Here is a 16379-nt window from a genome sequence, read left to right on the forward strand (position 1 = left end):
GTGTTCTCCCAGTCTCTAACATTGTCACAGATAGGTGGAAGATCCTGATTTCTGATGTTTTCTCGAGCAAGGGATGGATTCTGGTTACCGAGGTGATAGGAAGAATCCCGGGCGGGATCCTCTCCCCTCACCTCGGGCTACTTATTGCTTGGTTGCCTATTGTCTTGTTGATTGTGTTGGTGGTGCTGTTGGTCATGCTGCTCATGACGGCGTTGTTCGTTCCCTGCTCATTGCTACTGATCACTCTGGCAGCTACGTTGTGGTAGGTTGTTTCGCTAATTGACGAGCTGTCTGGGTGGTGGTGGACAGTGGCTTGGTGTTGGGTCCCAAGGTGGTACTTCGTTTCAAGGTGGAAATTGAAATCTATTCTGATTCTAGTTCTACTGAGGAAGAGGCGGAAATTGGAACTGCCTTACTTCTGCTTATGCATGATTCGGACGCTCTGCATGAGCTCATGGAACTACCATACTTCTATCCTGGCGGGAACCATGGAGGGCTCTACTACCAGGAGAGTGGCGCTCACATGAGGCAGGGTGCGTTAACTTGTTGGACTAGGAATGCAGGGTTCTGTAGTGCTGACACTCCTAGAAGAGTGAAGGGCACTATGACCTGCCCAATAGTCACAGAGGGGCCCTCTGGGTTGAGTGCTAGCTGCTCTTGCCCCCCAGTGACAGGCATCTAGACTTTCTTGTTGGTGATCTGGATGCTCATAGCTAAGTGGTAGGAACTTAGCTTTTATGTAGTGGTTCCTACAGATGGAATCAATTGATTGTGTGCGATCTGGATGCTCTTAGCTGGAGGGCAGCTTGGATGTCGATCTGCTTTGCTGGCCGATTGAACTGCAAAAGAAGAAGGCTAAGAGGACTTGGGGTGGCTTACCTGGTGTGGGTGCTCTGATGCTTAAGTTAGTGCTCTAGTGTGCGAGTTGAAAGCTTGTGTGCTAGTAGGCTAGTGAGCAATAGATCACGCATACCTTAAGACGGGGTTGGTGTCCTTATATAGATGAGCTGTTGTAGGTCTCACAAAACACCTCCAAGATCTTCGGTCCGCACTACCAGGAATCCGTTACGCACCAGGAGGAGGACTTCATGCTAGCTAATAAATCTTATCGAGATCATTCGATCCGGGCGAGATGAGGATAAGGTTGTCAAATGTGCAACGTGATCTCGGAGAGGTCAGAGACAATTAGCTTGGTTCTAGAAGTTGGCTTCGTGTCACCTTGACAGGTTGGGCATTGTGAGCTGCTCGGACCTTGGTCTTGGCCGAGGTGCCCGAGGTACCCAAATTGACCTAGCTTGCTGAGGTAGCAGGAAGTGTTGAGTCATCGTCCCGTCAGCAAGTCACTTCCACATGTTCAGGTGGTGATAGTTCGGGCCAAACTACCCCTCATTAGTCCCCATAGTCAATAAATTTTGATCAATCCACAAAATTGGTAAGCTAAACTAAAATTCAATAGAAAAAATATTTAAATTTCCATAGGTGGAAAAAAAGGAAAATCACTACCTACACGGTACCTACTAACCATTAATTTCTTGATTAGCATATTATAGTCAATCTGTCCTGGGAATAGAATAGAAAGGGTGAAGAAATGAGCAAGTTCCTTATGTGCCCATATGTTACAAATAATGTCAGAGAAGATCAAGACATATTGGATTATAAACTAAAGTCTAGGTATGAGAATTCCTTCAGCCTTCAATTATTCCATTTCATTCAGCCTTCGGCCTTCAATGTAGCAGACATCGTCTTAACCCTATAAATCAGAACTGGAAACCATTAGAGGATCACCCTTTATAGTTACCTAATAGAAGTCAAACTCACTCCATTATGCATCGAACTTAAGAATGTTACTTTTTCCTCACAGAGGCTTTCAAAGTTGAAAGGCCTCAATTAGAATTTGCCGTTTTGAATATAGCTTCCATTTAGAATATAGCTGAAAGACTTTCTGCTAGTTGATCAGCTTCAATTGATTGGTCGACTCCTTGAATCCTTAAAACATATAGAGATGCCGAGTTGAAACAATCACTTATTCCTCTTATCCTCCTATCTACTTTCTATCTCTCCTTCCCCCACTCACCTTCTTTAACCTTTTTTGATTAACAGATACTATCCCACAGTTTTCCACTCTATCTATGCAAATCAACTGAAAAGAAACTTCTAGACCTTGTCGCTCTATTTCTCCTGTGACATGAGAAGTAAGAAGAAAATTGTTGAAGGAAGATAGGGAGGGTAGCGTTATTGAGAAGATAGAGAGGTTGTGGAAGAGGTAGGAAAGAGAATACCAGAGTAAGAGAAAGACGTAGGGGAGAGAGAGCTCTCTCGTTCTGTGTTCTTTTCCTCCCTCGAGACCTTGTGGTAAATGAAAGAAAAGATGGAGGGTGGGAGATGTCTTGGAAGCCCAAACGTTTCTTGCTTTTGATTGATGTTCATACGAATTATGTGAAATAAAAGAAAAATAAAAATAAAAAAATAGAAAATTAGAATGAGGTTTTTGAAAGGAGAGGGCCGTTGACATAGACAAACCAATTTTAATACATACATATATATATATATATAGATAGATATATATGGACTAGCAGGGACCCATGCGATGCATGAGAAAATCTGAAAGATTTAATAATTTTATTTATTATTAATTAATACTAAATTAATAATCAAAATCCATTGTTAATTAACTAAAAGTATTCAAAATTATTGTTAATACCTAAAATTTTAATAATTGTTATTGGTAACATCCAGAAGTAGGAAGTCCTGCACTTTATCCTTACCCTCACCAGTCACCACTCAAGAGAGCAGCGTGGACAGCAACACCATAAGCAACGGCCTCGTTGGGGTTGATGTTCTTGTAGAGCTCCTTCCCGTTAAAGAAGTCCTGCAACAATTGCTAGAACTTAGGAATCCTAGTAGAGACTAGAGACCCACCAACAAGGACGACATCGTGAACTTTACTGTTATCCATCCTAGCGAGTTCGGATTTCCTGCACTTGAGCATTTCCAATCGGATTTTAACACGTTGTGGTTCACATAAACATCTGGCTCACATGAACATTTATTAATATTGCAAATTGTTTCCGTTTAATTTGGATTCAGCCACGGTGACCGGAGGAGCAGCAGATCCCCCTTCATTTTCTAATTTCCCTAATAATCGACTTGGACTTGCCATTTTGGAGAGCGAAGCGTGTTGTACTTGGCTGCTCTGATGTGCTGCCGGATTGCACCTCCGGCTGTACTGTGAAGTTGCAGTTGTTGATAATAGTTAATGTCTTTAATAATACCCCTGTAGAAACTGAAGCAAAATAAAACAAATAATATAATCCAAATCAAGAAATGAAATATGCGCAGAGTCGTCCTTGACACAGGTTCTTATAATGCATTACTTGAAACAAGCGCAGTAAGAATAACACAAGACAAGAAAAAACACAAAAAACGTTAAGCTAGGCCAAACTGTGAAATAGCTTCAGATTGGCTGTTTTAAATTGTCAACAACCATACAAGATTTTGAAACTTAAATGAAGATTCAATCTACCCAAGCGGTAACTTCCCCATTAGGCACTAGCTCTTTTTTTCCTCAAAGAGTATTTGTCAACGTTGTTTGATGCCACATAGTGAATGATCAAATAAGAGAAAGTGATCTTCTGAGTACCAACTTCTGTTACCCAGAGATGGAAAGGATTGAAGGGTGTATCCGTGAAGCTGGCCGCCGCTCTTTGATTGTCGAGTTGGGGAAGAAGATGAATAGTTCTCTTTTTCATTTTTTTAATTTCAAAAAATATTTTATAAAATTATAAGAGGACAAAGTTCTGTTTAATTTTTTGGCACATGTGAGATGGGTGTGCATGTGAACCACGACGTGTTAAAATCCGATTGGAAGTGCACCCCAGCATACACGAAACCAAGTGCAAGAAATCCGGACTCCATCCTACAAACCCAAAGACACTTTTCAACGGACTCCATACACTTTCTGAAAAGATCCACGTTGAGCTCTTCGAATCTGGCACGGGTGATTGTGCAACAGACGTCAATACCCTCGTACAAAGAATCAATTTCAATGGTGGTATGGGCAGAAGAAGACAGAATCCTCTTTAATTACCCTCTCACAATGAGTCCTCAGCTTCCGGAGGGCTCTGGGATCCCCACTTATGTCCTTGTTGTGCTTCCTTTTGAATTCCTGCACGAAGTGGTCCACCATGCGGTTGTCGAAGTCTTCGCCTCCAAGATGGATGTCTCCAGTGGTGGCCTTGATCTTAATGAGATCTTCTTCCACTCTCGATCAAGAAGGATGCATCCAAGGACCGCCGAGGTCGAAGATTAGCACGTCCTTCACTTCATCTCTGCTAAGGGCCTTCGTATCCAGACCATATGCGATGGCAGCCGCGCTGGACTCGTTGATAATACGCAAGACGGTGAGGCCGGCAATAACACCAGCATCCATTGTCGCCTGACGCTGAGAGTCGTTGAAGTAAGCAGGGACGGTGATGATGAAGGAAGATTTGGCCTGACCTCTTTATTATGAGACACATGGCAGCAACGACAGCTCGGCAAAAGGGACCAAGTCTAGGCGGGAACAAGGGGACACACTTCGCCGAACTGCCACCTTGTAACAGCTCGGGATAGAATTCGCCGAACTGCCACCTTGTAACAGCTCGGGATAGACTTCGCCGAACCGCCACCTTGTAACAGTTCGGGATAGACCGCCGAACTAACCCACCTTGTAACAGCTCGGGATAGACTTCGCCGAACTGCCACCTTGTAACAGCTCGGGATAGACTTCGCCGAACTGCCACCTTGTAACAGCTCAGGATAGACTTCGCCAAACTGTCGCCTTGTAACAGCTCGGGATAGACTTCGCCGAACTACCTTGTAACAGCTCGGGATAGACTTCGCCGAACTACCTTGTAACAGCTCGGGATACACTTCGCCGAACTGACCCACCTTGTAACAGCTCGGGGTAGACTTCGCCGAACTGCCACCTTGTAACAGCTCGGGATAGACTTCGCCGAACTGACCCACCTTGTAACAGTTCGGGATACCTCCGAGCTCAAGACCGCCTCGCTCAGCACTTCGCATCATCTTCTGGGCACCAAAGCCAAACAAGTCGTACCATGCCTGACACCAGGGAAGTCCGTGCTCGAGGGCGCCACGCCTGACTGACTTGGGATCTGACGTTTGGCAGCAGCACTCTAAACGGCCACCTGCCACCGTCACTGACGCCGCCATCTCCAGTTAGACGGTTAGGCAGTGACGGTTCTGTCTCAGCAGAAGGGACGACGGCCGAGTTGACAAGCGCAAGGGTAATCATACCCGGTCTGACAAGGGCCTCGGGACGAGTACACGAAGTGACTATAAGAGCCCCCTGCCCCCCGACAACGGAGGTATGCAAACTTTGCGCTATCTGGTATTACCTTGCTTTTGAAGGATTCTAACTTGAGATTCAGAGCCTCTACACCGGGTTCCCCCCGGAGCTTTCCCATCTCTTCCGTTTTAGGATCCCTGCTACCCCGTTCGGAAGCAAGGCAGCGGACAACTAAGACCAGCCGGATCGTGCTCCATCAATTGATGTCGTCTGTGGGAAAACGCTTCAAAAAGCCTCCCTCCAAACTTCGATACCCCCTTTCTTCTTCAAAAAACCCAACACTCATGGCCTCCTCCAGCAACACTGGACGTGGCACGGAGACAAACGCCACCAGGGAGCAACTTCAGGTCCCCGTAGTGTGCGTTGGACAGTTCACCATCCCCCTTTTGGCGGATGGGATCCCCATCCTGAACAAGCCACAAGCAGTGGCACCCGTAAACCCTCCTACCACAAACGTCCCCTTTCCTCTCCCCATTGAGACAACTTTCACTGAACCAACTACCGTCCCCCTGGCAGTTAGCCAAGACCGATTAGAGGACCTGATGCAGTGCATGCGGGCAATGCAAGCCCAAATGCAACAGTTCCAGCAACACCAGCTTCACCAGCACCAAGTGCTGCACAACATCTCCCCGTATCACTATCAACAGCAGTTCCCCCAACTGCCACTGAACCAACCACTACTTCCACCTCGCCACCTTGCCCCGAGGCCTGTCAAGGCCTCCCCGCAGGATGGGCGCCCCCGCCAGGTGAAGGCCTCCCGGCCCCAGAACCACCCCAACAGCCAGGCCTCGTCCCCAGGCCGAAGAGAGAAAAATGTCATCCCCACCTCGCAACCCGCGGGTGGGTCGGGAACCTCACCCGCGAGGTCGGCACCCCGGCGCTCCAAGCCCGAGCTCCCGCTCACCGAAAATCGATTCAGCACCCTGGCGGCGGACTACCAACATTCCGGGCCCATCGAGCTCGGTAACACGGAGGCCAACAGCGCCAGCACAAGGCCCGCTCAACGGCGAAGGCGCCGGTGAAGTCGCCAAACCACTACCCGCGCCTTATCGGAACTTAGAGGCAAAGCCACGAGCTCGGACGAGGTAGGGGCTACCCCGGCTCTCTCTGTTCCTTCCCCCCTCGCATCGGAACTCCTGGCGGTCCCCTTACCCAGAGACTTCAAACTCCCACCTCTGGACAAGTACGACGGGTCCTTCGACTCCAACGACCACGTTGACGCCTTTCAGTCGCAAATGCACCTCGCCAGGGCTAGCGAATTGTGCATGTGCGTGGCCTTTACCACCACCCTCAGAGGGGTAGCCCGCACTTGGTACAGGAACCTGGCCCCCGGGTCGATAAAGTGCTGGGCCCAGTTCGTGCAAGTGTTCACCACACACTTCGTCACCAGCTGACGGTGCCCCAAAACAGAGGAAAGCATCTTCGGAGTGGTCCAAAGAGAAGGAGAATCTATTCGGGACTACATCAAACAGCTCAACGAGGCATGCTTGCAAATACCGCGGTTGGACCCCGCAGTGCAGCTCGTGGCGGCCAAAAGAGGAGTGACGCACAAAGAGTTCAAATGGCACATGGTCGCCAACCAGCCCGCGACCGTGGCCGAATTCCTCAAACTCGCGGATAAGTTCATGAGGACTGAGGAAGAGAACAACCAACGAACCGAAGGCGGGAATGAGAAAAGAAAGAGAGAAGGCGAGCTCTCCAACCCAGTGAGTAGAAAAAACCCAACCCGGGAGCCAAAGCCGAACCAGTCCTTCCGGGCCCCCCTAGCAGTTCGGACAGACTACACGTCGTTGAACACGAGGCGGACAGAGATCTTAATGACGATCAAAGACGCTCCGTACGTTAAGTGGCCACCTCGCCTGAAGGGAAATCCGAACGATAGAAACAAGAATTTGTATTGTAGTTTCCATAGAGACCATGGTCATAGCACCGAACAGTGTAATAACCTTCGGGACGAGATAGAGGGACTCATCCGTCGTGGATACTTGAGAAACTTTGTACAGCACAACAATAATAAAGCAGGTCGGCAAGGGGAGCACGAAAGGGATGCACCCGAGTCTAGCAACAGACCTGTCAAACCGTTGCAGAAACAGCCTCCGAAAGAGAGGCTAGTTCGGGGAACCATCCATGTAATAGTGGGAGGATCAGTGGTAGCGGGGTGTACCTCGGCAGCAGCCCAGACTTCAGTTCGCAAAGCGGCCCTCGAAGAAAGGAACCCCCCAAAGAGGCCAAAGACCGAAGAGCCAATCTTTTTCATGGAGGACGACGCGCGAGGAGTCCACTACCCCCATGATGACGCGCTTGTCATTAAGCTAAGGATCAGCGATTTCGAGGTCAGGCGCGTACTCGTAGATTCGGGCATCTCAGCGGACATCCTCTTCAAATCGGCATTTGACCAGCTGCAGTTAAAGAGGAGCGAGCTGAAGCCCGCGAACACTCCCCTGGTAGGTTTCAGCGGAGAGGAAGTTAGGCCCCTCGAGAAAATAACTGTCCCTATGGAAGTCGGCACATGGCCTTGTGCGGTCAGACTCAACCATGATTTCCTGGTAGTCGCGACCCCCTCCCCATACAATGCCATAATAGGGCGGCCGATCACGCATGTCCTACGGGCGGCGGTCTCCACCTACTATTTGGCCATGAAGTTCCCTACGGACTTCGGTATAGGGGTAGCGCGGGGCGACCAGCTCGAGTCCTGCAAGTGCTACGTTGCCGCCCTAAAGGGAAAAACCAAGGCGGCCGACGACCTCGAGCTGGAGCGGCCGGCGGAGCAAGGTGAGGAGCGAGCTTCGCCCACGGAGGAAACAGTCGCAATCCAGACTTCAGCTACGGACCCAGCTCGCACACTAAGCATCGGAGCTTCCATCGAAGACCCCCTACGAGCCGAACTGGTGAGTTTTTTACTTTAAAATTTAGATATTTTTGCCTGGTCCGCGGCCGACATGCCCGGCATTAGCCCCGGACTGATAACTCACAAACTTAATACTGACCCTGTAGTCAGACCCGTTAGACAGAAGAAACACAACTTAGCCCCAGAACGCTAGAGAGCGGTCGACGAGGAGGTCGAGAAGCTCCTCGCAACAAACTTCATAAGGGAAGTCCACTACCCGAGCTAGGTGGCCAACCCGGTGTTGGTAAAAAAGGCAAGCGGCAAGTGGCGCATGTGCGTCGGCTATACCGATCTGAACCGAGCCTACCCGAAAGATTGCTTCCCCCTCCCCAGAATTGACCGCCTAGTGGATGCGACCTCGGGAAACGAGTTGCTAAGCTTCCTGGACGCCTACTCGAGCTACAACCAAGTTAGGATGGACCCATCCGATGAGGAAAAAACTAGCTTCATAACCGAGTTCGGCCTGTATTGCTACAAAGTCATGCCCTTTGGACTAAAAAACGTCGGGGCAACTTTCCAAAGACTTGTAAATAAGCTATTTCGGCCCCTGATTGGTACGAAGATAGAGTGCTATGTAGACGACATGGTCGTCAAAACTCAGTTTTCACAAGAGTTAATACCAGACTTAGATTCTATTTTCCAAATCCTGCGTCACTTTAGCATGAAGTTGAATCCCAACAAGTGTGTCTTCGGCGTCACTTCGGGCAAGTTCCTAGGCTACATTGTCAATCGGCGCAGTATTGAGGCCAACCCAGACAAAATAAAAGCCATTCTATATATGAAACCACATCGGAAAGTAAAAGAGGTTCAGAGGCTAAACGGCCGCATAGCCGCTCTAAGCCGCTTCTTATCTAAGTCAGCAGACCGCTGCCTACCCTTCTTCAAGGCAATCAAAGGCAAAGGGTTCGAATGGACCCAGGACTGCCAGTTCGCGTTCGACGAACTAAAAGGTTACCTCGCTAGTATACCAACCTTAGCCCGGTCCGAGGTGGGCGAGGTCTTACAACTGTACCTCTCGGCGAGTGACGAGGCGGTCAGTTCGGTACTAATAAAGGAAACAGACCGGGTCCAATGATCCATATATTATGTCAGAAAAATTTTGCAGGGAGCAGAGGCAAGGTACCCGGAGATAGAAAAACTAGCATACGCCCTATTAATAGCAGCTCGGAAACTCCGCCCGTACTTCCAAGCTCACACCGTCATCGTCCTAACTGACAAACCTCTTAGACAAGTTTTACTCAAACCCGAAGTCTCCGGTCGACTGACGAAATGGGCCATCGAACTTAGCGAGTACGACCTCCAGTACAAACCGAGAACCGCTATCAAGGCCCAAGCTTTGGCAGATTTTATCGTCGAGTGTACCTTCAGCCATGAAGCTCCACAGGTCGAGCCCGATGTCCCCATTTACGGCGAACCCGGAGCTCCTGAGCCCATAGAGTTTGAACCCCGTGAAGTAGCACCCAGTGTGGCCTCTCTCCTGATCAGGCGAAGAGCAAATTGGGATGAGGAGCCCTGGATCCTTCACGTGGATGGTTCCTCGAACCGGCAAGGCAGTAGAGCTGGAATAGTCTTGTGCGGCCCGAGCAGCACAAAAGTAGAGTGCGCGCTATGCTTTGAGTTTGCGGCATCCAACAACGAGGCAGAGTACGAAGCGCTAATCGCCGGGCTGGACCTAGCGCGAAAGGTAAAGGCAAAACACTTGGTCATCTACAGCGATTCTCAGCTCGTGGTAAACCAAGTCACCGGCGAATACGAAGCACACGATCTCTCCATGATCGCATATTTGGCCAAAGTAAAAGAAGCCCTGCTCAACTTCTGGTCACACATCATCAGGCAAATCCCGTGGTCCGAAAACACTGAGATCGACGCCCTGTCCCGGTTAGCCAGCACGAGTCACAACAATATGAGAACTGTGTACATATAGGACTTACCTCGGCCTAGTATTCTCGGGGGGACAGAGGAAGTCGCTCCCATCTTAGAAGCAGAGCCGAGCTAGATCGATCCACTCGCGAGCTTCCTGATAGACGGAACCCTCCCTGTAGAACGCAATGCCGCCAAGAGGGTGCAGCGCCAGGCGGCCAAATATGTCATAATAGACGAACGGTTATACCGACGGTCGTACACGCTCCCCTATTTGCGGTGCCTACGACCTACTGAAGCCGAGTTTGTACTCCGCGACACTCATGAAGGCCTGTGCGGGGGACACTTGGGGGGCAGAGCACTCGCCCAAAAGGCACTTCGACAAGGATACTACTGGCCAACAATGAAGGCAGAAGCTGTCGAGCTCGTCAGAAAATGCGACAAGTGTCAGAAGCACGCTAACATCCACCATCAACCTGCCTCCGACCTCAAATACCTCACCAGCCCATGGCCCTTTGCACAATGGGGCATCAACCTCCTTGGGCCATTCCCACCAGCAACAGGCGGAAGAAAATTCTTAGTTGTTGCGGTAGATTATTTTACGAAGTGGATAGAAGCCGAACCTCTGGCAACTGTTACGGCCCGAAACATACAGAACTTCTTTTGGAAGAACATAGTATGTCGGTTCGGATTACCTCGAGTTCTAATTTCCGACAACGGCAAACAGTTCGAGGATATCAAGTTCCAAGAGTGGTGCCAGGACAAGGGGATTCGGCAAAATTTCACGTCAGTCACGCACCCATAGGAAAACGGTCAGACGGAAATAATGAACAGAGCCATCCTGCGCGGACTGAAAGCACGTCTGGATCGAGCTAAGGGATTGTGGGCCGAAGAGCTACCAAGTGTCTTATGGGCTCACCGAACGACCGAAAAAGCAGCCACGAGAGAAACCCCCTTCAACCTCACCTACGGCACTGAAGCAGTGATCCCGGCGGAAATCGAAATACCAACGTTGCGATTAGAAACATACAACGACCGGACGAACGGAGATGAGTTACGCACCAACCTCGACCTACTGGACGAGGTAAGGGACCTCGCGCACATCCAAACAGCGGCATACCAGCAGCAAGTAGCTTGCTACTACAATAGCAGAGTAAAGCGACGAAGCTTCCGAGTCGGCGACCTGGTCTTCCGGAAGATTATGGTGCCCGAACCCGGCGTCAGCAAGCTTGGACCTAATTGGGAAGGGCCCTATAAAGTAAAAACAGCGCTCGGGGGCGCATACGAACTCGAAACCTTGGAAGGCAAACGAGTACCCCGAACGTGGAACATCGTGAACTTGAGGCGATACTACCTATAAACCACCTAGCGAAGTGGACGAAATCAGGCCATGTGCCACAAGGCAAGCCGAGGAACTTCAGCACATTATCAGCTCGGCAAAAATCAGTTCGTGGCATAAAAGGCCACGGAAATTTAAAAACCCGGCAAAGAAACAGCTTGGGGAAGATGAGCAAGGGGAAAAAGACTCCATTGCAAGAAACAGTCCACTGGCAAAAAAAAAAAAAAATTTACATTCCCGGAGCCACTTCTTCACCATCGGAAGGCACTTCAACAACACCCGAAGGCCCTGCCTCTCCTTCAGAGTCCGGCTCGCCATCGGCAGCGTTGGCCATCTCCTGAGTTATGCGCGAAGTGTTTATGGCACTTACATCGAGGTCGGGGTATGTATTCCGGATCATCCACCGGCTCAACTTGAACCCCCTCCTGTAAGAGTCCACCATCAGATCGTCAAAACGCGGGGAGGCAATGTAGTCTTCAACTGCCTTCTTTTTGGCGTCTTCAATGCCTTGGGAAAAAATCTGTGTTCTCTCCCTAATGTCCTCCTAAAAATACTCGACTTGATGCTGCAAATCCAACTTCAAGTCCGCCATGTGCTTGACAACTACCCCCATGGCCTCGGCGTCATGCTGAGACCTCGCCTGTCTGGCCATCGGGACGCGAGCAGCCTTTTCAGCAGCATAAGCAGCCGCCTCAGCAGCCCGGGTATTTGCCTCTGCAGCACGGAAGGCTTCTTCAGCAGCATGAGCAGCAGCCTCAGCAACTCGCGCCTGTCGCGAGCTCCTCTCCACTTGGGCCGCCAAGGCATGAATCGAAGAATTCACCTACCAAAAGAAACAAGTGAGCAAAAAGACAACAGAAGCAACGGAATTAAATAAGACAGAATCTTACTTACCACCATGGCATGTGTTACGGCGTGGCAAGCGACTTGATTCAAGGGAAGATCGGTCAACGCCGCGACCTCCTCGGGGAAAGTAGCGTCCCTACTCTTCTAAAGAGCGTAGTTCGGCGTCAACATGCTCCTAAACTCCCCTTGAGCTCCCGAGCCTGAGGGCCCAGCCCGCGTATGAGCAGACCCGGAGTGAGGAGCACTTGAGTACGTAGGGGCGCCCGTATAAGTGGTTTCAGCGAAAGGTGCCCCGGCAGTCTCGTGCACCGGTGGAGTCACTTCGGGCTCCCTGGGCAGATCCTCTGTCGTATGGTCTGGGGCTTGGGGCTCCTCATCCAGGGGCAGCTCGTTACGAGTTCGCTTGGCGACCCGCTTCCTCCTCTTTATACCTTGGAACAAACGCCCGCCGCGAGTTCTCTCCGCATCCATCACACCTACAGAAACGAGTTCGACATCAAAAAAAAAAACCGCATAGCAAGAAGCCTACCCGAACTCAGGCCGGCTGCAAAAAGCTTAGCCTCCGTTAAGTAGTGGTGGCACTTTAAGCCTTGCCGTGCCCACTGCCAGAGACCCTTCACCGTCTCTTTATCAAGAGTTACGCCCAAGTCGGGAGCGGCCTCACCCCACCCGGTCTAAAAGGGTCATCCTTGTGCACTTCGCACGCCGAAGTAGTCCCGCTTCCACGCTGGGACCTTGTTAGGAAGATCTTGCATAAGCTTAAAACCCTGGCGATGAGTAAGGTAATATGCCCGTCTCCCCCCAGGAAGAGGACCCGCCTGTCTCTTGAGCATCAAGATAGAGGAGAATATCTCTAAGTCCAAGGGGAAGTTCTGCTCGCAAAAAAGGGATATTGTCCCCACCAGGTTCCGAATAGAGTTCGGATGAAGCTGGCCAATGGTGACACCGAAGTGGTTTATGACTTCGACGAGAAGGGGATGGAAAGGAAGTCGCAACCCTGCAGCGAGCTGCTCTCGAAAAATCACGATCTCATCGGGACCGTGTTCCCAAGGAAAGCTACCCGAAGGAATGAAATATGTGTACCCCCCAGGAAGATTGTAGGACAGAAGTATGGATTGAAGCCCCTCAGGCGTCATGGTCGAAGGACCAAACCTGTCTAGCATCCGACCTCGGTGGGAGTTAGACGCCAAACTGCCCGAAGCGACTCGACCCACTGGTTCATAGTCTTCAAGCTCCACTTCAGGATCACTGAGGCAGTCTGGGGACACGGCTCGATTGGTGGAACCTACGTCGGCCCTACTCGAAGAATCGTCTGAGCTATCAAAGCTAGACATTGGGGGAAAGAGAGATTCAAGAAAGTACTCACCGGAAAGTTTGAAGAACAAGCCAAAGAACCGTGAAGACTGTATAACCAGCCTCGACGCGAGCTGGAAAAGATTTGGACGCGAGTTGAAAGGTTGGACGCGAACTCAGTAGACAAACCGCAGAAGTGACAAACCAACCGGGGTCCCCCACTATTTATAGCTACAGTAACCAAGAATCGACCGTGCAGACTGAAGACGATCCGACGGCCCACGTTCTTACCGACCGCACAACCCTTAAAGTCGAGACGTGATTGGCGCACGTCTTTCTGAAAAAAGTGAAACGTCAGCACGTCTTTTTGAAACCGACGTCGCTTCGACACGCGTCTTTTCGAAGCTGACGCGCCGCACGTCTCCCTGACAGTCAACGGCGCACGTACAGCAGTGGCGTGCCTTTTTGAAATGACCCGCTGTCACGTCCCAGTGGCGCGAGTTGGTTTGAAATTTAAAATGCACGGTCACAATCACCAGCGTTCTTGAGTAAGCATGTTTCCAGCCTTCTCGAAAATCGAAAAAACCCTAGCAAAAGCATCTCATACAATGAAGGTTTGAAGGACGGGACAAATCTACAACCACCTCGTGAAAACTCCCCGCACCATGGCAAGGCCCTCGGCGCAAGGAGTGGGGGGCAATTGATGAAGGAAGATTTGGACCGACCTCTTTATTATGAGACACGTGGCAGCAACGACAGCTCGGAAAAAGGGGCCAAGCCTAGGTGGGAACAAGGGGACACACTTCGCCGAACTGCCACCTTGTAACAGCTCGGGATAGACTTCGCCGAACTGCCACCTTGTAACAGATCGGGATAGACTTCGCCGAACTGCCACCTTGTAACAGCTCGGGATAGACTTCGCCGAACTGCCACCTTGTAACAGTTCGGGATAGACCGCCGAACTAACCCACCTTGTAACAGCTCAGGATAGACTTCGCCGAACTGCCACCTTTTAACAGCTCGGGATAGACTTCGCCGAACTGCCACCTTGTAACAGCTCGGGATAGACTTCGCCGAATTGCCACCTTGTAACAGCTCAGGATAGACTTCGCCGAACTACCGCCTTGTAACAGCTTGGGATAGACTTCGCCGAACTACCTTGTAACAGCTCGGGATAGACTTCGCCGAACTACCTTGTAACAGCTTGGGATACACTTCGCCGAATTGACCCACCTTGTAACAGCTCGGGGTAGACTTCGCCGAACTGCCACCTTGTAACAGCTCGGGATAGACTTCGCCGAACTGACCCACCTTGTAACAGTTCGGGATACCTCCGAGCTCAAGACTGCCTCGCTCAACACTTCACATTATCTTCTGGGCACCAAAGCCAAACAAGTCGTACCATGCCTGACACCAGGGAAGTCCGTGCCCGAGGGCGCCACGCCTGACTGACTTGGGATCTGACGTTTGGCAGCAGCACTCTAAACGGCCACCTGCCACCGTCACTGACGCCGCCATCTCCAGTTAGACGGTTAGGCAGTGACGGTTCTGTCTCAGCAGAAGGGACGACGGCCGAGTTGACAAGCGCAAGGGTAATCATACCCGGTCTGACAAGGGCCTCGGGACGAGTACACGAAGTGACTATAAGAGCCCCCTGCCCCCCGACAACGGAGGTATGCAAACTTTGCGCTATCTGGTATTACCTTGCTTTTGAAGGATTCTAACTTGAGCTTCGAAGCCTCTACACCGGGTTCCCCCCGGAGCTTTCCCATCTCTTCCGTTTCAGAATCCCTGCTACCCCGTTCGAAAGCAAGACAGCGGACAGCTAAGACCAGCCGGATCGCGCTCCATCAGGTGATAACAGCGTTCTTTACGGTGGAGCCAAGGTAGGCTTCAGCGATCTCACGCATCTTCATGAGGACCATGGATGATATCTCCTCGGGAGCGAACTGTTTCTCCTTACCCTTATAGGTGACCAAGATCTTCGGTCTGTCACCAGGGCCGGCAATAACCTTGAAGGGCCACAACTTAACATCGCTCTGCACAGAGGCATCACTGAATCTCCTACCGATCAAGCGCTTTGCATCTGTGATCAGTAAAAGAGTTGCATTCAACAGAAATGAATATAAGAGAACATAATTAGTAAGAAAATCCGATTCCTTTGTCCAAGGTAAAAGATTGCATCAACTTTCAAGAAGACGGAACGATGAAGACCAACTAAACCAACACTCATCCTATCTATCATATCAACGCTTAAATCGAGCAAACGCAGCTCCAAATAAAGAGAGAAGAAACAGCATAAATGTGAAACCAATATAAAGATTTAGGACCAAGAAAAGATAGGAGTTTAAAACTCGCCAAAGACGGTATTGGTTAGGTTCCTGGCACCCTGGTTAGCGCCATCTCCGATCAAACGCTCAGTATCAGTGAAAGCAACACACGATGGCGTAGTCCTCTTGCCCTGGACGTTAGCGATGATCTCAACACGACCATGCTGCAAGATCGCGACGCACGAGTATGTAGTTCCAAGATCGATACCTATAGCCGGACCTTTTACATTTTCGGCCATTGTTCTAAGCGCAAACCGATCAAAAAGAATCGAACATTTATACAAAAATTAAGGAACCTACGATGTATGATGAAAAATAAAAGGATAAAACCGGTTCATAAAATGAATTATATATCAGTGAGTGCAACAATCAGTTGGGGTCCATAGCTCAGTGGTAGAGCATTTGACGTCACTGGTTCGAACCTTTGTTTTTTCTCAAATGTGATATATTTTGCAAAGGTGCCGCACAGAAATC

General features: G+C 50.1%; 1 pseudogene; it reads right to left on the minus strand.

Annotated features, from left to right (window-relative positions):
* Positions 1-2709: 2709 nt before the first annotated feature.
* Positions 2710-16144, minus strand: LOC148872202 (heat shock cognate 70 kDa protein-like; annotated as a pseudogene).
* Positions 16145-16379: the final 235 nt, after the last annotated feature.

The sequence above is a fragment of the Nelumbo lutea genome, chromosome 2, assembly GCF_056320005.1.
Source record: "Nelumbo lutea isolate HS-2025 chromosome 2, American lotus-T2T, whole genome shotgun sequence".
Taxonomy (NCBI): domain Eukaryota; kingdom Viridiplantae; phylum Streptophyta; class Magnoliopsida; order Proteales; family Nelumbonaceae; genus Nelumbo; species Nelumbo lutea.